Below are 24,701 nucleotides of genomic sequence, written 5' to 3' on the forward strand. Positions count from 1 at the left end.
AAAAAATTTTGTGGCTTCCCGACTTGTCAGAAGCGTATCATAAGTTACCAAGAAACAATAGTTATTTAACCAAAGATCTTAAAATAAAAACCTTAGCTTTTTTTCCCCACTAAAGCCATGTGGCTTGGTTTCCAGCTCAGGAATTTTATTCTAATGACAGACTGAACCTTTGCCCTTGAGGCCAATTACAATTTAACTCAGTAAAAGTTTCTAAAAATCCCATAATAAAACTTTTAATCATAAACCTTTTAAACATTGTCTTTATTGCATACTTTACAGTACATCTCTTTAAAATGGCAAAAATGAACTCACTCATTAGTTGACTCAAATACATATGCATATATTTTTTCGTTTTGGCTTCTTAAAGTTCTATTACAACAGAGAAAACTTGTTTACATTTTTTTTATGATTGGGATCTACCCAATTTTCTGATAACTATAGTAAAACAGCAATTTCCTTTATCTTTTGTCTTAAAACGGTCTCCACCTAGTTGAAAAAAGTCTTTTAAAAGGTTCCCTGGAGTTATAGACCCTGGACACCAGGTCTGGGGGCTGAGAAGGCCTGATCTTGCCCCACTCTTACTTACCGTTTAACTCTGGGTAGAAGACAAGATTAGCCCACTCTGCTCCATTTACATATGTTTAAATTGAGGCATTTTGAAAGGCTATTTACCCAGTAAATACCAAAGCTCTTTAGCAATTTTGTAAATGAATTTAATTCTTAGCTAGGGAGGCTGAAGGGAGTCATCCCAACTCATTTACATATGTTTAAGTTCACCTAGACATTTTGAAAGGCAAAAGATCACAATTTCCTTCTCTTTTGCTGTTCTAGAACTGCTACTTTTCCTTTAAGACAAAATTGTCTTCTTTCTTTAAACCATCTAGAGCAAAATATGACCAGCTGCTCAGTAAACAGCCCGATCAATAAATTCTCAGGAGTCTCTATAAGTATGTTCTAATTTAACCCGAATCTTTTTTCTCCAATTAAATTCTATGCAACACAAATTACATGTAAGACAGAGACAGAGGCGACTCAGATAATCTTGCAGTCTCAACCTCTCAGACAGTCCTGGTCACACATAAGACAAACAAATAGAGAGCACTCAGGCCAGACAATTCAGAAAGGGAAAGAGGGAACAAGGATGATTTTAGTGAGGTCTATCTGAATCTCCACTTTGATCTTCCAGATACCTCTTATCCCCAATACCAGACAGAGGGGCTTCAATCTCTCAGTCTAAACAGAGACCTCTACATCCATCCCCCAGAAACAGGGTGCACCATCTAGAGACAGACAATATCCAGACACACAAAAACAACGGCTGAAACAAGTGGCTGGGCAAAAGGCCAGCTTGAGAGGGAAGGAAAGCAGAGGAAAAGGGACGGCTGCAGTTCCCATCGAAGAGTGCACTACCAGCAGACTGGAAATTCCCAACTCTCTGGGGTCAAAAAGAAGGTGTCCCTTGGTCCCTAGGGTCAGAAAACCCATTGCACTGGGGACTCTCCGTAGACCTTTCAATAGTAATTCTGGTGTGGAGCTCCCTAGTCCCTGAGGTTAAAGAAGGCGTCCCTTGGTCCCTCTGGGACTAGAGTCAGAAAAACCCATTGCACTGGGGACCCTTCACCCTTCACTAGTGACTCCAGCCCCCACAGCACGAGACACCTGTCTGTGGGGGACTCCCGGGTGGCCTTACCTGGGTGACTCTTATCCGCCACTCAGATGTCTATTGAGTCCTCATTATTGCACATCATGTATCCAAAGAAAAACAGACAGAATAGAAAGGAAAGTTTGCTTGGGAGGAAAATGAAACTAAGGTTGGGCCACGAGGCATAAGGGGGAGAAGTCCTTACCCGGTGGAGAAATGCAAGGAGAAATAAGTCTCGGCAGCTGCTTTGTTCATCTGCCAGGGTCAGGCAATTCTCCTCTCCACACTGCCTCGTGTCTGAGAACGGGACACAAAGGATCCCTTGTGCCTCCTGGAATCTCCTGGCTGGCTCACCAAATTGTTACAGGGATCAAATAAGGTTCTCGCTTCTCATTGGTCAAGAATGAAGAGGTATGGGGTGAAGAGTTTGCCACACAAGTGAAGTTTTATTGAAGAGGCTTGCAAGCAGAGACGAGGAGGGCCTAAACTACACTTACCCTTGTCTCACAGAACAAAGGACTTGCCTGGGTTTTTAATAGTTTTTGGGTGGGAAAAGATTCATGTTTATTCACAGGCATAGGTGGAGTTTTCTGGCAAGTAGCCCATTTTGGGTGGGGATAGGTTAACTAAGGTGTGCACACAGCAGCTTTCTAACGTGGCTTTAAGATGGCTCCTGTTCTGAAGGCCTCTGGGATTCACAGCAGGACTTACTATGGGGTGTTGCACCTGTGCAGTCTCTCACTCCCCGAGTTCAATTCCCCAGCTGTGGCTATAGCCCCTCACTGCCCCGGTGGAAGGCCACACAGCCGTCACAGGTGGACGTTCTGTGCATGTCCCTGGGGCTGTTTTTATCCAGCTGCTTCTGAAAGACAACTTTAAAGAAGTTTGTGGGCTATATTCTGACACCCTACCCCATTGTTCTAGAGAATGCGCCCTGGCCCTTTTCCTGTTACTTTGCAGATTTGGGGGCCCCTCTGTTCCCCGTCTTAAAACATCCAAACTTTCAGTTAGTAGCCAAGTGCGTTAACCCGTAGCACTTAGCCACTATGTCACCAGGGTTTCCACTTGCACCTCCCACAAACTCCAAAACTAATTGCTATTGAGTGGGTTCTGACTCACGGTGACTATCTTAGTCATCTCGTGCTGCTGTAACAGAAATACCACAAGCAGAGGGCTTTAACAAACAGTAATTTATTCTCTCATGGTCTAGTAGACAAGGAGTCCAAATTCAGGGTGTCACCTCCATGGGAAGGCATTCTCTCTCTGTTGGCTCTGGGGGAAGGTCCTTGTCATCACTCTGCCCCTGGTCTAGGAGCTTTTCAGCTCAGGAGCCCTGGGTCCAAAGGACACGCGCTCCTGGTTCTTCTTGCTTGGTGGCAATTAGGTCCCTGTCTTTTTATATCTCAAAAGAGACTGACTCAAGCCACAACCTAATCTTGTAGATTGAGGCCTGTCTCATTAACATAACTGCCTCTAATTCTGCCTCATTAACATCACAGAAGTAGGATTTACAACACATAAGAAAATCACATCAGATGACAAAATGGTAGACAATCACACAATACTGGGAATCATGGACTAGCCAAGATGACATACATTTTAGGGGGACACAATTCAATCCATAATAGTTACCTTATGGGAAGCTGGACCTCTAACTCTGCAGAGCCCAGAGTTGTAGCAGCAGGAACCCCAAGATCCCCAAGTAGGCCACTGGGAGTGCTCGTAAGCAGGGGCAAATATTATTTATCTCCCTTGGCTCCCAGGCTCTGTATACTTCCTACTGGGGGGCAGACAGAGCACCATATCCTCACAGAGTATCATCTCCAAGCTAGCACCTCAACTTTGCCTTCAAAAGACTGTTCGCTGCTCTGTCAGACCTGCAGTTTCTGGGAAGTATGCCATGTGACAGGTCCAATGGCTCCTGTGGTAATGTTCCCTCTGCCATACCCACTTTGCTGTATATGAGATCCCTTGGACCAACATGATGTTATGCAGCACCTTGTGTACATGGATCTGACACTCTGTAGGCACTTTGGCTGAGACTCTGCAGGCAGGAAAGAGAAACCCACACCTGAAATACCTGTCAACTACAGTCAAGATGAATTAAATTGCTGACCAGGGTGGAAGCTCAGGGAAAGTTCCTGACAGTGGCTCCGAGGGCTATCAGTTGCCTACATTCCCAGCAATTGGGGAAATGATTCCTCGGTCCTGAAGGGGAAATCCAAGTGGCACAACAAGGCAGTTCCTATGCCCTGGCAAGCCTGTTAAGGTATGTGGCAAGGTCTGATGTCCATCTCAGAGTCCCTGGGTGGTGCAAAAGGTTAAGTACTAGACTACTAAAAAACAGAATTAATGTCAAAGTCTGTTGATCTCCCACTACAAAAAAATTCACTTTCACCAAATTTGGTTACAATGGCTCATGCTTGTTTCATAATAAATGCTATAATTACACATGAACAAATGAAAAGATGTCATAAGAGAAAATTTAACATGTCCCATCTGCTTGGCTTCTATGGATCTTCGCTTTGGACAACTGGTGCCCCTGTTTTGTTGACGCCCTAAGCCCTGCTTGCCTTCCTTATCGGGTAATCCATCCCTGCTCATCGTACCTAGCTTACTCCAAGCTGTTTGCTTTTTCTGGAATCAATATGGTCCCCCTACATGCATATGGAACAAGTGCTCAGAATAAGCCTTGTTTCAATTTCGGCTGATTACATTTAACGGTGTCTATCCCAGGGAAGATGGGCTGGACAACGTGGGTAGCTCCATTCAGCTCAGTTAAGTTCACTGCTTTGGTTCATCTGCTGCCCTTCTCTCTCCGATTTTTAATTTATAAGGGATGAAGAATGCCCTCCCTTTCCACACACAAACACTTAACCCTAGAAGACTTTCATCGTAAAGCAGTGATGTCCTTTCGTAGGAGAAAGAAATTTGAAGGCCAGCGCCCCGTGGTAACAAACCACCGGCGCCGGCGTCCCTGCTAACGTCCCCGAGGACGCGGACCCAGGGCCCCGGCGCGCCGCAGCAGCAGACCCCGGCGAACGCCATGACGCGCGGAAGGGACGGGCCGGCGTCACGTGAGGCCGGCGTCACGTGGCCCCGCGGTGCCGAGGGCGGGCCGGGGCTGCGGCGCGCGGAGCCTGCGCTAGGCCCGGGGGTCGTCCGGAGCCGCGGCCGCGAGCGCCTCCCGAGCCTGCGCTGAGCCCGGGCGCTCGCTCCGCGGCCGCTCCGCCCGCCGCGGTGAGTGCGGCCGGGGCCGGGGCCGGAGCCGGAGCCGAGGCCGGGGCCGGGGCCGGGGCGGGGAAGATGCCACAGTCGGCGTCTCGGAAGAGCGCGGTCCTGGGCTGCCGGCGTCGGGGTGAGTCACGGGCGGGGCGCGCTCCCTGCGCCGGTTCCGCCCGGGCGACGCCTGCGGCCTCCTTCTGTCGTGGCCTCTCCGGGCACCTTCGGAAAGTGGGAAGCGGAGGCCTGGCCCCGAGGGCCCCTTCGTGGTCCCTGAGGCCGGGCTGGGCCGAGGGGAGCGGGGCGGCCCGCGGTGGAGTGGCGCGCTTTGCGGCTTCTGCTCCGCCTGTGCCCGGCGTTACGAGTCCAGACGCGCTTCCCTGGGGCAGGTTTGTTTGCTGAGAGGATGCTGCAGACCGAGGTGCCTGTCACACAGCAGGTTCTCTTTTTTTCCCAGCAGATCTCGTTTTTAGTAATTTGCCACCTGCGTGTGAGAATGCAGGAGACACGTGAGTACAGAAAATGTAGTGCCATGGCCACTTGTGCCTCAGCTCAGAGCATTTTACGACTGAAAAAGACTTAATACCGCAGTCACCCAGTATTTTCTAAAATGAAGTCCAGAGCACTGTTCGTCAGTCTTTAAAAGGAGAGAATTTGTTGTTGTTAGGTGCTTTGTAGTCAAAGCGTTGTGTGTTGCAGAGTCGGTTCCTACTCAGAGCGACCCTGTATGACAGAGTAGAACTGCCCCGTAGGGTTTCCAGAGAGCGGCTGGGGGATTCGAACTGATGACCTTTTGGTTAGCAGCCGTAGCTCTTAACCACTGGGTCCGCAAAATGACTGTGGAAAATTTCAAACATACACAAAGCTAGAGGTGATAGTATAATGAACTCCTGTATACTCAACACTAAGTTTCCACAATATTCGGTGGTCACATTTCCCTGGATGTCTGAAAATTTTATTTTCCTCTTTATGGGTGGTTTGTGCCAGTCAGGCTATAGATAGGGACCACATTTGGCATTTGATTGATAAGCCTCTTAAGCTCTTTTTCTTGGCAGTATACTTGTTGAACAAAATTGGGTCATTTGTCTTGTAGAATTTCCCATATTCTTAAAACCCATGCCCTTTTTGATAAGTGTAAAAATTTCAAGACCCCCACTCTCCCATTCTGGTATTTCTCACCCTCAGGCTTTGAGGAGTATTCATGTGCTCAGGTCTTTATTTTCACCACCCAGGCAGAGTTGCCCCAGCACTCCTTTTTACTTTGTATTGTGAAAAATCATGTTTTATTGTGTTTGTTTGTTTTTGGTTTTCCAAGTATAAAATGATGTTATAACTTTGAATATGCTTTTAGACGTACTATGCACCCACCAGAATATTCTAGTCATATTCTCCCCCAGATCACAGATTTAGGTCAGACTCTTCAGATTCTCTTTTTTCCCTTTTTACCTGTAGATATATTGAAATCTACTCTACCTTAAGAAAAATAAACAAAAACCTCTCTACCCTCTATAAGGAGCCCTAGTGGTGCAAACAGTCAAGTGTTCAGCTGCTCCGTGGGAGAACGACCTGTCCAGGAGAAAACTTGGTGACCTGCTTCCGTAAAAATTACAGCCAAAAAAAACCTGTTCTCAGTTCTACTCTATCATATGGAGTTGCTATGAGTCGAAATCAACTTGATGGTGCCTAACAACAACCACCCTCAATGTGTCTCAGTTGAGCTTTTCAAGTTAAACTTCAAGAAACACTTTCCACATCCTTTCCTGACAGTAGCTGTGCTGTTTCTTGAGCTGTGTGTTTTTTTGTCTTACACATTTGTAAAACTGCTTCCTTAAAGATCTTTATAACCTGTTGTTAGATTCCATCAGTAGGCCCCGACTCATAGCAATTCTATCTGTAACAGAATGAAACGCTGGCCAGTCTGGCATCATCTTCACAGTCATTGTTACGTTTGAGCCCGTTGTTGCAGCCACTGTATCAGTCCATGTCGTCCAGGGTCTTCCTCTTTTTTGCTGACCCCTCCACCTTACTAAGCATGAAGTCCTTCTCCATGGACTGGATCCTCCTTATAATAAGTCCAAAGTACATGAGAGGAAGTCTCACCATCCTTGCTTCCAAGGAGCGCTCTGGCTGTACTTCCAAGACAGACTTGTTCATTCTTTTGGCAGTCCACGGTCTATTCAGTATTCTTTGCCAACACCTTAATGCTTCTTCAGTCTTCCTTATTCGTTGTCCAGCTTTTGCATGCATAGAGGCAACTGAAATAGCATGACTTGGGTCAGGTGCACCTTCATCCTCAAAGTGACATCTTTGCTTTTCAGTAGTTCAAAGAGGTCTTTTGCAGCAGATTTGCCAAATGCAATACTTCTTTTGATTTCTTGACTGCTGCTTCCATGGGTGTTGATGGTGGATCCAAGTAAAATGAAATCCTTTTGGTCCAGTTGTGAGGATTTTTGTTTTCTTTATGCTGAAGTGTAATCTATAGTGAAGGCTGTAGTCCTTGATCTTTATCAGTAAGTGGTTCAAGTCCTCTTCGCTTGCTGCAAGCAAGGTTGTGTCATCTGTTAATGAGTCTTCCTCCAATCCTGTTGCCATGTTGTTCTTTATATAGTCCAGCTTCTTGGGTTATCTGCTCAGTGTACAAATTAAGTAAGTATGGTGAAAGGATACAACCATGACACATATCTTTCCTGATTTTAAACCACGCAGTATCCCCTTGTTCTGTTCAAACGACTGCCTCTGGGTCTAAGTACGGGTTCCTCATGAGCACAATAAAGTGTTTTGGAATTCCCATTCTTTGCAGTGTTATCTATAATTTGTTATGTTCCGTACAGTCAAATGCCTTTGCGTAGTCAATGTCATGAATTGAATTGTGTCCCCCCCCAAAATACGTGTCAAGTTGGGAAGGCCATGATCCCCAGTATTGTGCGGTTGTCCTCCATTTTGTGATTTTCCTATGTGTTATACATCATAATATCTGCCTGTGGTTAAAGAGGATTAGAGTGGGATGTAACACCCTTCCTCAGGTCACATCCCTCATCCACTGTAAAAGGAGTTTCCCTGGGGTGTGGCCTGCACCACATTTTATCTTTCAAGAGATAAAGGAAAGGGAAGCAAGCAGAGAGTGGGGACTTCGTACCATGAAGAAAGCAGTGCTGGGAGCAGAGTGCATCCTTTGGACTGGGATTCCTGCACAGAAAATCTCCTGGTCCAGGGGAAGATTGACGAGAAGGACCTACCTCCAGAGCCAACAGAGAGAGAAAGCCTTCCACTGGAGCTGATGCCCTGAGTTTGGACTTGTAGCCTATTAGACTGTGAGAAAATAAATTTCTCTTTGTTAAAGCCATCTGCTTGTAGTATTTCTGTTACAGCAGCACTAGATGACTAAAACAGTCAATAAAACACAGGTAAACATTTTTTTGGTATTCTCTGCTTTTAACCAAGATCCATCTGACATCAATGATATCCCTTGTCCCACATTCTCTTCTGAACCTGGCTTGAATTTCTGGTAGTTCCCTATTGATGTACTGCTACAACCATTTTTGAATTATCGTCAGCAAAATTTTACTTACCTGTGGTATTAATGATATTGTTGAATAATTTCTTAATTCTCTTGGGTTGCCTTTCTTGGGAATGGGCACATATGTGGATCTCTTCCAGTTGTTTGGCCAGTAGCTGTCTTCCAAATTTCCTGGCATAGACGAATGAGCACTTCCTGCCTTGCATCCATTTGTTGAAACATCTCAGTTGTCATTCTGTCAATTCCTGGAGCCGTGTTTTTCACTGATGCCTTTAGTGCAGATTGGACTTCTTCCTTCAGTATCATCAGTTCTTGATCGTATACTACCTCCTGAAATTGTTGAACGTTGACCAGTTCTTTTTGGTATAGTGACTGTCTGTTTTCCTTCCATCTTCTTTTGATGCTTCCAGCATCGTTCAATATTTTGCCCATAGAATCCTTCAGAATTGCAACTCGAAGCCTGACCTGAACTTAGAAAATCAGAAGGGAGGAACACACTCAGCATTTCTCAAGCTGAAAGGACAAAAAAAAAAAAAAATTCAAGGCTCATTTATCAATAATTCCAACTAAACGCTGTTTGCAGAGTCCCAGCTCCACTATCACAGAGTACAGCAGGGTTTTTCAGCCTTGGCGCTGTTGACATTTTAGAACTGGATAATTCTTTGTTATTGGGGTTGTCCTGTGCATTGTAGAATGTTTAGCAGCATCCCTGGCCTCTACCCATTTCATACCAGTAGCATCCCCCCTCCACAAAATGTCTGAAGGCATTTCCACATGCCTCTGGAGTTGCTGTATTTTCCCAGACCTTGCCAAAGGTCCCAGCCCCTGGTTGAGAACCACTGCATCTCTGTTTGCCTTTAGTCTTAACAGGCTCCACTCATTTCCGTAGTTAGTTAGGTCAACACTTTTATCCCCAGTCCTTTCAGTGAGTTGTTTCATACATTTGTGATACAGTTAGATTTTCTTTTTTTGTCACATTCTCAATATCTTTCTGGGATATCCACAAGCTCCGAATTTTTTTTTAATTTGCATGCATTAAGGTTCACTCTTTTTTCTGTAAAGTTCTATGGGGTTTTTACACATAGACATTTTCGTGTATCCTCCCTTACAGTGTCATACTAGAAGAGTTTCACTGTCCTAAAAATCCCCTGTGCTTCACCTGTCCAACACTCTCCCTCCCCTTACCCCTTGGACCTCTGGCAACAACTGATCTGTTTATCATCTCTATAGCTTTATCTTTTCTGCAGTGTCATATAATTGGAATCATATAGTATGTAACCTCTCCAGACTCGCTTCTTACACTTAAAAAAAAAAAACCCAGTGCCATCGAGTCGATTCCAACTCATAGCGACCCTATAGCAGCATGCATTTGAGATTCTTCCGGTTTTTTTCCCCAAGGTGCGATAGTTTTTTTTTTTTTAATTTCTGAGTAATATTCTGTTGAGTGGATGTACCAAAGTTTGTTTATCCATTCACCCTTTGAAATGTATCTTGGTTGCTTCCAGTTTTGGGGGGATTATGAATAAAACTGCAGTAAACATTTGTGTGCACATGAATTTTTAAATCAGTTGGATAAATACCTACCAGTGTGATACCTAGGTCATATGGTATGGCTGTTTCACCTTGTAAGAAACTGCCAAACTGTCACTCAGAGTGGCTGTACCATTTAGCATTCCCACCAGCAATGAAGGAGAGTTCCTCTTGATCTCATCCTGGCCAGCAATTGGTATTTTCAGTTTTTAAAAAGTTTTTTTTAGCACTTCTAATAGGTGCGTAGTATCACATTGTTTTAATTAGCATTTGCCTAAATGCAGATGATGCTAATCTTTTCCTGTGCTTATTCCCTATCTCTGTATCTTCTTTTAAGGAACCCTGGTTGTGCAGTGGTTAAAGCCCTCTGCTGCTAATCTAAAGGTCGGTGGTTCAAACCCATCAGCCACTCTGAAGTCTGCTTCCTTAAAGATTGACAGCCTTGGAAACCCTATCGGGCATTTCTGCTCTGTCCAGTAGGCTTGCCGTGAGTTGGAATTGACTCGATGGCAATGCTGTTTTTTTTTTTTTTTTTTTTAGTGTTTGGTGAGCTATCCCTATCGCCCATTTTTTAACTGAGTTGTTTGCTTTCTTACTGTTGAGTTTTAAGAGTTCTTTGTATAATTTTGTTACCAGTTCTTTCTCAGATATGTGTTTGCAAATATTTTCTCTCAGCCTGGGGCTTGTCTTTTTATTTTCTTAACAGTGTTTTTCATGGAGTAGTTTTTAATTTTAATAAAAATTAACAGTTTTTTCATTTGTGGGTCATGCTTTTGGCATTGTATAAAAAAAGTTATTTCCGAACCCAAGGTCACGTAGATTTTTTTCCTGTGTTCACTTTAGAACTTGGATAGTTGTGCATTTCACATTCAGGTCTATGATCCATTTTGAATCAATTTATGAAAGGTGTAAGGTCTGTGCCTAGGCTTATTTTTCATATGTGGCTGTCCGGTTAGTTGTTCCCGCACTACTATCCTTTCTCCATTGAATTGCATTTGTGCTTTTGTGAAAGACCCATTGACTTTGTGGGGTAGAGGACCTAGTTTTACCTTAAGTAAGGTAGCCTTTGTCCTTGGCTCCAGAGAATTAATTCTTGGAGTAATTTGGGGTGCCTTGGTCTGGGCATCCGGGCCACACCTGAGAATGTGTTGTGAGTGGGGCCTGGCCAGACCAGAAAACACTCACCTGGGAGGCCAATATCAAGTAGCCTTAGGAGGCATGATTGAGCCTAAAAGCCCTCAACACCAGCTCAGGGAATTTCCTAGTTGGCGAGAACATCTGCCTTGAGAGGAGAGTGCGTCCTTTGGAATGTGGAAGCTCCACATTGGGAGCCCTCGCAGACCTCGCCCTACGTGTCTCTTCATTTGTATCCTTTTTGGCTGTAATAAATCTGTAGTGGTAAGTATAGTATACTTCCTGTGAGTTCGGGGAGCCATTCAGTTAATTACTGAACCCAAAGAGGTTATAGAAAACAGCGGGTCCTATTGGATGTCGTGTGGATTCCGAAGCTCGCTGTTGGCATCCTGAAGGGGTAGTGGGAAGCCAGCCCCAGGTTGGTGGCTAGCAGGTCAGAAGGTTGGCGTGTCATGTGGGCTCGCCAAACTTGTAGCTGGCATCTGCCTATTTGGCAGTCTGAAGTATGGTGTCCTCGTAACTTGTGAGCTCTGACCTAGCTCCAGATGGCTAAGGTCCGAGAGAATGCCACAGGGGCGGCTGGCAATGAGCAAGTGGGAGGGTGGGGACTGGAACAATCTGCACATTTTGGGGTTTGGTTTATGCTGATCCTTACCATGCAACTATGTTTGTGTGTATTAATTTCTGGGCTCTCTATTCTGTTGCATTGATCTATGAGTCTGTTACTTCACCAGTAACACTCTATCTTGATTAATGTAGCTTTATAGTGAGTGTTGAAATCTGTAGTGTGTTTCCTCCGTCCTTGTTGTTCTTAAGTATTATATTGGTTAGTCTGGGTATTTTACCTTTCCATATAAAGTTAGAATTAATTTGTTGATAGCTACAGAATAGCCTGTTGGGATTTTGATTAGGATTGCACTGAATGTGAAGATCAAGCTGGCAAAAATTGACATCTTAACAGTACTGAGTGTTCTAAGTGTGAACATGGAATGTCTCTCCACGTATTTAGAGCTTCCCCCATGTATTTGTGTTTTCTGCCTACAGATCCTGTACATGTTTTGTTAGATAAGCACCCAGCTACTAACCGATAGGTTGACAATTTGAACGCATCCAGCGGCTCTGAGGGAGAAAGACCCGGCGATCCGCTCACATAAAGGCTACAGCCAAGGAAACCCTGTGGAGCTGCTCTGCTCTGTCGTACGGGGTCACTACGGGTCAGAACCAACTACAGCCAAGGAAACCTTGTGGAGCTGCTCTGCTCTGTCATACGGGGTCACTACGGGTCAGAACCAACTACAGCCAAGGAAACCCTGTGGAGCTGCTCTGCTCTGTCGTACGGGGTCACTATGGGTCAGAACCAACTACAGCCAAGGAAACCCTGTGGAGCTGCTCTGCGCTGTCGTACGGGGTCACTACGGGTCAGAACCAACTACAGCCAAGGAAACCCTGTGGAGCTGCTCTGCTCTGTCATACGGGGTCACTACGGGTCAGAACCAACTACAGGCAAGGAAGCCCTGTGGAGCTGCTCTGCTCTGTCGTACGGGGTCACTATGGGTCAGAATCAACTACAGCCAAGGAAACCCTGTGGAGCTGCTCTGCTCTGTCATACGGGGTCACTATGGGTCAGAACCAACTACAGCCAAGGAAACCCTGTGGAGCTGCTCTGCTCTGTCATACGGGGTCACTATGGGTCAGAACCAACTACAGCCAAGGAAACCCTGTGGAGCTGCTCTGCCCTGTCATACGGGGTCACTACGGGTCAGAATCAACTACAGCCAAGGAAACCCTGTGGAGCTGCTCTGCCCTGTCATACGGGGTCACTACGGGTCAGAATCAACTACAGCCAAGGAAACCCTGTGGAGCTGCTCTGCTCTGTCATACGGGGTCACTACGGGTCAGAATCAACTACAGCCAAGGAAACCCTATGGAGCTGCTGTGCTCTGTCGTACGGGGTCACTACAAGTCAGAATCAACTACAGCCAAGGAAACCCTGTGGAGCTGCTCTGCCCTGTCATACGGGGTCACTACGGGTCAGAATCAACTACAGCCAAGGAAACCCTGTGGAGCTGCTCTGCCCTGTCATACGGGGTCACTACGGGTCAGAATCAACTACAGCCAAGGAAACCCTGTGGAGCTGCTCTGCTCTGTCATACGGGGTCACTACGGGTCAGAATCAACTACAGCCAAGGAAACCCTATGGAGCTGCTGTGCTCTGTCGTACGGGGTCACTACAAGTCAGAATCAACTACAGCCAAGGAAACCCTGTGGAGCTGCTCTGCTCTGTCATACGGGGTCACTACGGGTCAGAATCAACTACAGCCAAGGAAACCCTGTGGAGCTGCTCTGCTCTGTCATACAGGGTCACTACGGGTCAGAATCAACTACAGCCAAGGAAACCCTGTGGAGCTGCTCTGCTCTGTCATACGGGGTCACTACGGGTCAGAATCAACTACAGCCAAGGAAACCCTGTGGAGCTGCTCTGCTCTGTCATACAGGGTCACTACGGGTCAGAATCAACTACAGCCAAGGAAACCCTGTGGAGCTGCTCTGCTCTGTCATACGGGGTCACTACGGGTCAGAATCAACTACAGCCAAGGAAACCCTATGGAGCTGCTGTGCTCTGTCGTACGGGGTCACTACGGGTCAGAATCAACTACAGCCAAGGAAACCCTATGGAGCTGCTCTGCTCTGTCATACGGGGTCACTACGGGTCAGAATCAACTCAGTAACAACAACAACAACACGTTTCATTTTTTGAGTCTTATTGTAAGTATTTTTTCAGTTTCAAATTCCAGTTGTTCATTGCTGATATATGAAACCAAAACCTGTTGCTATCGAGTCAAATCCAACTGATAGCGACCCTGTAGGACAGGATCAAAGTGCCCCATGGGGTTTCCAAGGCTGTAAATCTTAACAGAAGCAGACTGCTGTATCTGTCTCTGTGGGTTTGAACCTCTGACCTTTTGGTTATCAGTCAAGTCCTTAACCACTGTACCACCGTAGGAAAGCAGTTATCTTTTGTATACTGATCTTCTATCTGTGACTTTGCTGTACTTACTTACTAGTTTCAGGAAATTTTTATTTAATAGATTCTTTGGGATTTTCTGTATAGACAATCATGTTTTATTTCTTTCCAATCTGTATATCTTTTATTTCTTTTTGTTCTCTTACTGCACCAGCTAGCACTTGCAGTATAAGATTGAATAGGAATGGTGAAAGGGAACATGCGTACTTTGTTCCCAGTCTTAGTGGGAAAGTGTCTAGTCTCTGACCATGACATACGATGTTGTTCTTAGGTGCCGTTGAGTTAGGTCCGACTCAGAGTGACCCTGCGCACAACAGAACAAAACACTGCCTGGTCCTGTGCCATCCTCACAATTGTTTATGCTCCATTGTTGTCAATCCATATCATTGAGTGTCTTCCTCTTTTTTGCTGACTGTCTTAGTCTTCTAGTATCGCTGTGACAGAAATACCACAAGTGGACGGCTTTCACAAAGAGATGTATTTCTTGGCAGTAAAGTAGGCTAAAAGTCCAAATTCAGGGTGTCAGCTCCAGGGGAAGGCTTTCTGTCCCTGTTGGCTTTCTCATCAGTCTTCCCCTCCCTGTTGGCTTTCTCATCAGCCTTCCCCTGTTGAGGAGCTTCTCAGGCATAGGGACCCTGATTCCAAAGGAGGCACTCTGCTCCTGGTGCTGATTTCTTCCCTCTGTCTTTCTGCTTGCCTCTTTCTTTTATTTCTCAAGAGATTGCCTCAAGACACAATCCAGTCTTGTAGGTTGAGTCGTGCCTCACTAACATAGAGGCAGGATTTCCAACATATAGGAAAATCACACAATACCAGGAATCATGGCCTACCCAAATTGATACACGTATTTTTGGGGGGACATAATTCAATCCATGACATTCCACCCTTTGGCCTCCAAAAAATCTTAGCGTTGCAACATGCGAAACGTATCCACCCCATCTTACCATAGCAAAAGTCTTAACTCCAAGTCCAAAATCCAGAAATTCCTCTTTATCTTTGAATCTAGAATACGAGATACCTATTTCCAAAGGTACAGTGGCAGAACAGGCACAAGCTAGTCATTTCCATTACAAGTGGGAGAAACTGGAAAAAGAGAAGGGATGACAGGCACCAAGCAAGTCAGCAGAGTGCACTACCTTAGCCCTCAAAGCTTGGAAAATAATTCTGTGTTCTCTGAGACAATTTATAGTAACCTTTTGTGTTCTCTATCTGGTAGTTCCAGGAATATATCTTCATCCAGTAGGGTCCTTGATTCTTTGTTTTGGGAGTTTGTTTAAGCAATCATGGGCTGCTTTATGTGATTTGATATCGACTGTTGTCTCTGAGCCGTCTGTAAGTTATTAATTTATATTTATGTTTGCTCACTTTCTTGCTTTGTTTTGTTTGTTTTGATATACCCAAATAGACTACTAGAGTGAGCTAACTTGATTATTGGAGCCTTTGAAGCACCAGTTACCAAATGGCTAGAGCTGTTACCAGGTATACGAGCCTAGGAGTCCATTCACTATCCTTGTATAAATTCACCTCAGGTGTCCTCGTAGTTGGTCACCTAGTGTGTGGTGTAGGCTCTTACCTACTGTCTTAGAGGAGCAGTGGTGATTGGTGTATGCACACGTTTCTGGTAGCAGCAGGGGGTCACACTCTGAGGAAGGCAGGGGACTGACAGCCTTCCCCTGAGTGTCTGTGAGGAAGGCACGTCCCTGTTCTCCAGAGCGCTCTGGTGGGTGGGCTCTGCAGCCGTACCATAGGCACCCAATGCTTTTACCTGTAAGGGCTGGTAGGTACCACTTATCCTTGGAGCCCTTTCGCAGGTGGTTAGGTAGCATGGATGGAGCCTCCAGTCCTCAGGCCCCTGCTGTGGGTAGGTGAAGGCCTTGTTTAAAGGCAGGGCAACATCAGACATCCAAAATCTGCCTCTCCACAGCTGAAACAGTTAGAGTCAGGCCTCAAATAGATAGATTCACCCTCGCAATGTAATAGCCAGATCTTATCTGGTGTAGTTGAGGCACCTGGATCCATGCAGGGGCAAAAGACAAAATCTGGATCACTTGTACCTACCTGGAGCCGCTTCTGGTCTGAGTTTCCAGTTTAGGGGAGTTGGCAGAGTATTTTTCCCCTGTTGGTTAATTTGTTCCTTCTCCAAGGCCAGGAGAATGGCTCAGGGCATGCAGCAGGACCTATCTCAGGCCCAGGGAAATCAACTGTTAATGAAGCACAGGGAGGAGGGATCAGATAGATAGGAGAAAGTTCTTTCAAAAGGAAAAGCTATTAGATCTGTGTGGTGAATTAGACAAAATCACTTTACACAATGGCCCTGCCCTCCAGACTCTAGGTATTGGCCACACTCTCCAGATTCTTAGTGGAGGCCCCTTGGGTTTGGGCTTCAGCTCTGCCTTCCAGGCCCACTGGGACAGCAACTCTGCTCCCTCGGCTTTAGGTGCACCATTCTCCTCATCCATCTGAGTGGCAACTCCACCCTTAGAAACACCAGAGGCCGTGGCTCCACCCTTGAAACCTCTGAGGCAGCTCAGCTTCTTGTGTTCCATGTCTCTTCAGCTTCTATTTTCCTGGTTTCTTGGCCTCTCAGCTTCTCAGGCCTCACACTCACATCTGCCCTGCTGGGGCAAGTGTTCCAAAGCTCTGTAGCTCCACGGGTAGGTTCCTGGAGGCACCCCACACCACCAGGGAGCCTCCCTGCACGCAGGTACTCAGCTCTCTCGCTCCGTGGGTCGGTTCTAGCGCCATCTTACTCTGGCCTCCTGATTCTGCTGCTGCTGCTTCTCTGTCACTGCCACCGCAGATTCTCTGCTGCTCTAGTCTTCTGCTGCTGTCCAACTCTAGCCATTCAGTTTCAAAACCGCTTCCACATTTTAGGTATCTTTTAGAGCAGCACCCCACTCTCTCTGTGCCAAATTCTGTCTTAGTCATCTAGAACTGCTGTAACAGAAATACCATAAGTGGATGCCTTTAACAAAGAAATTTATTTCTTCACAGTAAAGTAGGCTAAAAGTCCAAATTTAGGGTGTCAGCTCCAGGGGAAAGCTTTCTCTCTCTGTCGGCCTTCTCATCAGTCTTCCACGGGTCTAGGAGCATCTCAAGCACAGGGACCCTGAGTGCAAAGGACACGCTTTGCTCCTGGCACTGCTTTCTTGGTGGTTTGAGATCCCCATCTCTCTGCTCTCTTCTTTTATATCTCAAGAGACTGGCTCAAGACACAGTCCAATCTTTAGATTGAGTCCTGCCTCACTAACACAATTGCCACCCACCCTCCCTCCTTAACATCATAGAGGCAAGATTTACAACATACAGGAAAATCACGCCATACTGGGAATCACGACCCAGCCGAATTGATACACACATTTTTGAGGGACATAGTTCTATCCATGACACTGACCCTCTGCCAAGCATGATATCCTCCAGGGACTGACTGGTTCCTGCTGATGACAAGTCTAAAGTATGTGAGACATATTCTTGCTATCCTTGCTTCTAAGAAGCATTCTGGCTATATTTCCAAGACAGATTTGTTCATTCTTCTGGCGGTCTGTGGTATATTCAGTATTCTTTGCCAACACCACAGTTAGCTATAGTTTTGTTTTTTTTTTTTTCTTTAAGATGTTCTTTATCAAGTTGAGGAAATTCTCAATATTCCTAGTTTGCTAAGCATTTCCCCCCTATAAATGAGTGTTGGATTTTGTCAAATGCTTTTTCAACATTAATCGATATGGCCATATGTATGACTTTTCTTCTTTAGCCTGTTGATACGGTGGATTGCATTGATTGGTTTTTGAATGTTGAACCAGCCTTGGTTTTATCCCACTTGGTTTTGATATATGATTCTTTTTATAAATTGTTGAATTTCATTAGCCAATATTTTGTTGAGGATTTTTATGCTCATGAGAGGTATTGATCTGTAGTTTTTCATAATATCTTTATCTGATTTTAGTATTAGGATAATGCTGATGTCATAAAATAAATCAGGAAGTATTCTCTTTGCTTTTATTTTCTGAAACAGATTTATAAAATTGATGTAATTTCTTCCTTAAATGTCTGGCAGAATTGCCAGTGAAACCACCTAGTCCCTTCTTTTCGGGAAGGTTATTAATGATTGATTCCATTTCTTTGATAGATCTAGGGCTATTCAGATTATCTACTTTTCCTTGTGTGAATTTTGGTAGTTTCAATTAATTGTTCCATTTCACTTAAGGTCTCAAATTTGTGGGCATAGAGAGTTGTTTGTAATATTTATTATCCTTTTAAGGTCCTTGTGATCAGTAACGATGTTGTTGTTAGGTGCCATCGGGTCTGTTCCGTCTCATAGCGACCCTATAGCAATGATGACCTCTCCTTTATTCCTGGTATTGGTAATTTGAGTCTTCGCATCTTTGTTGGTTAGTTTGGCTAGAAGTTAATCACTTTTATCCATCTTTTCAAATAACCAGCTATTGATTTTGTTGATTTTTCTCTATTGCTTTCAGTTTTATAGATTTCTGCTCTTATAATTTCTTTTGTTCTGCTTGCCTTAGGCTTAAATTGTTGTTCTTTCTCTAGTTTCCTAAGGTGTGAACTTAGGTTATTAATTTTATATTTTTTTAATATATGCATTTAATGCTATAAATTTTCCCCTAAGCACGCCTTTCTCTGCATCCCACCAATTTTAATAAATTGTATTTTCATTCTCATTTAGTTCAAAATATTTTTTAATTTCTCTTGAGATTTCTTTTTAGGCCCATGGGCTATGGTGGCCCAGGGGTTAAAGCACTCAGCTGCTAACCCAAAGGTCCGTGGTTTGAACCTACCAGCTGCTCCATGGGAAAGATTTACAGCCTTGGAACCCCCATGGGGCAGTTATGCTGTGTTCTTTGGGGTCGCTGTATATCGGAATTGAGTCCATGGCAGTGGGTTTGGTTTTGCTTAATTTCCAAATATTTGGGGATTTTTTGGCTATCTTTCTGTTACTAATTTCTGTTTTAAATTCCACTGAGTTCTTAGAACATACTTTATGCGATTTCTGTTCTTTTAAATTTGTTAATGTGTGTTTTATGGCTGGAAGGTGATCTGTCTTGGTAAATGTTCCACGTGAGCTTGGGAAGAATGTGTGTTCTGTTGTTGGACGAAGTGTTTGGTAATGTTAGTTAAGTCGATAGATAGTGCTGTTCATGTCGTCTATTTTCTTACTAATTTTCTGCCTGCTTGATTAATCAATTACTGTAATAGTACATTTGTTTATTTCTTCTTTCATTTCTTTTAGTTTTTGCCTCATGTATTTTGATGTCCTCTTGTTAGATGCATATATGTTTAGAATTACATATATTGTTATGTTTTTCTTAAGGTCCCTATGTAGTGCAAACAGCACGCAACTGCTAACCTAAAGGTTGGCAGTTCAAACCCACACAGTTGTAACACAGAAGAAGAGGCCTGGCGATCTGCCTCTTAACAGATTACAGCCAAGGAAACCTATGGAGCAGTTCTACAATGTAACACACGGGGTTGCCATGAGTCAGAATCAACTCAGTGGCAACTAACATGTTTTTCCTGGAGAATTAACCTCTTTATCATCGACTTTCTTTATCCTTGATTATCTTCCTTGTTCTGAAGTCTGTGTTGTGTGAAATTAGTATAGCTGTTCCAGCTTTCTTTTGGTTAGTGTTATCATGGCATCTTTCTCCGTTCCTTTACTTTGATGCATCTAAGTCTTTATGTTTAAAGTGGATTTCTTGTAGACAACATATAGTTGGGTCTTGTTCGGTTGTTTTTTTTTGCCTGTTCTGAGAATCTCTGCCTACTCTGGCAATCTCTTTTAACTAGTTTACTTAGATTGCTCACAAAACGATATTGTGTAGTTGGATTAGTATCTTCCATGTTTGTGTCTGTTTTTCTAGTCCTTGCTTTTTTCTTTGTTTCTTTTTAATTGAGCATTTTATATGATTCAACTTTATCTCTGCTTAAGAGTGCATTGGTTTCCTATTGCTGCCGTAACAATACAAACAGTGGCTTAAAATAACACAAATTCATTATTTTACAGCTCTGGAGATCAGAAACTGTAAGTCTGAAATGGGTCTCACTGGGCTAAAAGCAAAGTGTCAACAAGACTGTATTCCCTTCTGGAAGCTCTGAGTCTCCATTTCCTTGTCTTTTTCAGCTTGGAAAGGCCACCCACAATTCTTGGATCGTAGCCATTTTCCTGCGTTTTCAAAGCCAGGAATAGCAGATGGAGTCTCATATATCGCCTCATTCGCACCTTCTCTTCTGCATTTAAAGATTCTTGTGATTCCATTGGACCCACCTAGATAATTCAGGATAATCTTCCTATTTTAAGGTCACCTAATTAACAACTCTAATTCCATCTGCTACCTTAATTCCTCTTTGCCATGTAACCTAACACATTCATAGGTTCTGGGGATTAGGACGGGGGCATTTTGGGGGACCATTATTCTGCCTGTCACATATCATATCATTTATACTTCTTTTTTAAAAAAAAAAAAATTTAGTGGTACCTGTGGAGTTTACAGTATAAAGTTTTAAAAAATTTTTATTGTGATAAAATATATGTAACAAAATTTGCCATTCTAACCGTTTTTAAGTGTACAATTCAGTAACGCTAATTACGGTCACATTGTGCAACCATCACCACTATTTCCCAAACTTTTTCATCACCCCAAACAGAAACAGTACCCATTAAGTAATAACTGCCCTGTGCCTCCCTCCTCCTGGCCCCTGGTGACCACTGATCTACTGTTGTCTCTATGCATGTGCTTATTCTAAGTATTTCATGTAAGTGGGATCACACAGTACTTGTACTTTTGTGTCTGACTTATTTCAGCTAGCATCATCTTTTCAAGGTTCATCCATATTGTAACATGTATCACAACTTCATTTGTCTTTATGGCTGAGTAATATTCCATTGTATGTATATACCACATCTTATTTTATCCATTCATCTCTTGATGGACAGTTGGGTAGTTTCCACCTTTTGACTGTTGTGAATAGTGCTGCAGTGAAAATCGGTGTACAGGTATCTGAGTCCCTACTTTTAAATCTTTTGGGTGTATACCTAGGAGTGAAATTTCTGGGTTATGTGCTAATTCTCTGTTTAACTTTTTTAGGAATGACCATATTGTTTTCTACAGCAGCTGCACCGTTTTACATTCCAGCCAGCAATGGACAAGGGTTCCAGTTTTTCTACATCCTTACCAACTGTTCTTATTTTCCTTTTTTTTTGTAATAGCCATCCTAGGGGGTGTGAAGTAGTATCTCATTGTGGTTTTGATTTACATTTCCCTAGGTAGCAGATTCGAGCCACCGACCTTTCGGTTAGCAGGTCGGCAGTTCGAACCTATCAGTCACTCCACAGGAGAAAGATGTGGCTGTCTGCTTCCGTAACGATTACAGCCTTGGAAACCCGATGGGGCAGTTCTACTCTGTCCTGTAGGGTTCACTATGAGTTGGAATCAACTCGACAGCAGTGGGTTTGGTTTTTTGGTAATGGCAAATGATATTGAACATCTTTTTATTTCTTATTGGCCATTTGTATAATCATTTTCAGAGAAATGTCTGTTCAGTTTCTTTGCCAATTTTTTAAATTGTGTTATAGGATATCTTGAAATACTCTGGATATTAAATCCCTATCAAAAGCAGTTGCAACAGTATACCAACACAGAACTGCCAGAAACTCAAGCTGAATTCAGAAGTGGACGTGAAACAAGGGATATCATTGTTGATGTCAGATGCATCATGGCTGAAAGCAGAGAATACCAGAAAGATGTTTACCTGTGTTTCATTGACTATACAAAGGCCCTTGACTATGTGAATCATAACAAATTATGGATAACATGTAAAGACTGGGATTTCTAAAACACTTAACTGTGCTCATAAGGAACCAAGAGGCAGCCATTCAAACAGAACAAGGGTTTAAAATCAAGAAAGATGTGCATCAGGGCTGTGTCCTTTCATCATACTTCCTCAGTCTTTGTGCTGAGCAGATAATCTGAGAAACTGAACTATGTGAAGAAGAGTGTGGCATCTGGATTAGAGGAAGACCTAACAGCCTTCAGTATGCAGATGACACAACCTTGCTTGCTGAAAGTGAAGAGGACTTGAAGCACTTACTGATGAAGATCAAAGACCACAGCCTTCAGTATGGATTACACCTCAACATAAAGAAAACAGAAATCTTCACATCTAAACCACCGAATCATAGCGACCCACATAGGGTTTCCAAGGCTATAAACCTCTACAGAAGCAGACTGCCACACCTTTCACCTGCAGAGCTGCTGGTGGTTTCAAACTGCTGCCTTTTCAGTTAGCATTTGATCACTTTAGCCACCGTGCCACCAGGGCTCCTTATAGTTATTTTAAATTCCCTGCTTGCCAATTCCAACATCTATGTCATATCTGAGGCTGGTTTTGAGGATTGTCTCTTCGGATTGTTTTTTCTTACCTTTTGATATGCCTTGTAATTTCTTGCTAAAAGCGTGACAGATTTCAAGTATTAGGAACTAAGGTAAATAGACCATTGGTGTATGAGGATTTACGGTAATCTGGCTAGGAGTTTGGTAGTATTTAATGTTTGCTGTAGCGACAGGTGCCAGAGTCAGGAGGGTAAAGCCTGCACAAATTCTTGTTTTTGTCTTGCCTCTTGCCTTTGGGATTCTCTAAGTATTCTTCCCCAGAAAGTCTGTATCTTGTAGCTCTTTCAGCTGGACTCCAGTGTTACTATATTGCAGCCCTATTGGTGTGGTAGTAAGGTGTGAGGGAGGATAAGGGTTGGATAATCTTCCTAGTCTTTTAGTGGGCCTATGTCTTGGACCTGGACCTTCCCAAGTGTTTCTCCAATGATATAGCTTTACCCCCCTTTTCTCTGTCACATTCTCCACCACACCCTTCTCCCCTCACTGACTGCAGAGTTCCCAATCTGTACCCTTAAAGCCCTGACCTTTGTTGACTATTTTTTTCTTCCTTAGTGTGACAGAAAGCCTAGGGGGGTCTGGAATGGGAGGAATGCCCTTCCCCTAACTAGGATAAAACTCTGTGCTCCCCTGGAGCATATGTCTGTGCACCTTTGATATAGAGAAGGCTCTGGTGGAGAAGGCTCTAGGGATATTTCATAGTGATTACTTTTCCTCTCCCTCTGCCAAAGTCAGGAACGGATCTTTCTTGGATTGCCACAGTGAAGACCTTGGTGGGGTTCCCAAAGGTAAAGTCCACAGGTGTGAGGGCCCAGAGCCTGTACCTCTAGGAGTTTCTCACTCACACTAGTCTACACTCCGCCTCCAGCACCAGGCTATGGCTCTAGCAGCTTCTGCTCCAGCTGTCTCTCTCCAGGTTTCAGGTAGCAGATTGCCCTGAAACCTCAATTTTCTGATAAATCCAAGAAAAGTTGCTGATTTTTAGTTGGTCCAGCTTTTTCTTGTTGTGAGGATGAGAACGATGGCTTCTGAGCACTTTTACAGGTTAGAGCTGAAACTAGAAGTTTCATTCTTTTGAACTTCTATTTTATGACTTGTTACCACCTTGAGCAAACTAGATGCATAGGTTCCAGGGCTCTGGTACTGCATCTAGATTTGATTTATGTCCCTCTTTTTTTTGTAAGCCAAGTTTTATTGTTTCATTTTGTCTTGGACTGGGTTCTGTAGAGAAGCAAAACCAGTGAAGCTTGTGTGTGTGTGTCTATATGTATGTATGCATGTATGTGTATATGGTGTATGCAGAGAGAGATTTATGTCAAGGAAATGGCTCGCGAAGTTGTAGAGGCTGCGTGGTAATCCCAGGACACGAGCACGGGAGTGAGGCAGTCAGACATAGTAGGAAAGGCAGCCAACCAGTAAAGGGTATGTTTTCAAGTCACTTTCCACTGTGGGCAGCTGGAGCTTAATCATACCAGGAAGCTCTGGGAGCTGGTGGAGAGTACAGGTGTCAGGTTGTTCCTCCTGGGGCTAGAGGTGTGTGAGGGAGCTAGGGTGTTTTTGTTTGTTTATTTTTTAAATAATACTTTATTATATTTTGGGTGAAAGGTTTAGGTTCCATTTGACAATTTCTGTATAAATTGTTCAGTGACCTTAGTCATATTTTTCACAATGTGTCAGCATTCTCTTTAATTACGTTCTGGTTGTTCCGTTTCCAGTACTCTATTTCCCAGCCCCTTTATCTCATCTCATCTTTGCTTTAGCATAATTGTTAACCTTTTGGTCTCATTATAGGTGGGTTTTTAATGAAGCACTGTACTCACAGGTAGTATTCTTTATTTTGTGTGCCAATCTATTATTTCGCTAAAAGGTGACCTCTGGATAGTTTTGGTTCAAGGTTTAAAGAATGTCTTGGGGTGATAGTCTCAAGGATTCCTCTAGTCTTAACTGGGCTAGTAAGTCTGGGTGTTTTAAGAATTTGAGTTCTGTTCCACAGTTTTCTCCTGTCTTATCAGGGTCCTTCTTTTGTGGCCTTGCTTAGAAAGAACAGTTAGTAGTGGTAGCTGGGCACCATCTAGCTCTTCTGGTCTCGGTGTAGATGAGGCCATGGCTCATGTAGGCTGTTAAACCTGTAGCCTAGTTTCTTTTCTGAGATTTTGGTTTCCTTCTTTCACTTTTGCTCTTAATGAGTAGATGCCAGTAGTTGTATCTTAGATGGCTGCTCACAAG

General features: G+C 43.9%; 1 protein-coding gene across 6 annotated transcripts in view; it reads left to right on the top strand.

The window, feature by feature from the left end:
• The first annotated feature begins 4,831 nt into the window (after window positions 1-4,831).
• The window catches only part of GALNT11 (polypeptide N-acetylgalactosaminyltransferase 11), a 73,883-nt gene continuing 54,013 nt past the window's right edge, over window positions 4,832-24,701 (top strand). For 5 of the 6 annotated variants that reach the window (XM_064275073.1, XM_064275075.1, XM_064275076.1 and 2 more), the window contains exon 1: window positions 4,899-5,000. The gene's annotated coding sequence lies outside the window, so the exon portion shown is untranslated. The other variant, XM_064275074.1, reaches the window with a different exon arrangement.

This window comes from Loxodonta africana, chromosome 22, assembly GCF_030014295.1.
Source record: "Loxodonta africana isolate mLoxAfr1 chromosome 22, mLoxAfr1.hap2, whole genome shotgun sequence".
Classification (NCBI taxonomy): domain Eukaryota; kingdom Metazoa; phylum Chordata; class Mammalia; order Proboscidea; family Elephantidae; genus Loxodonta; species Loxodonta africana.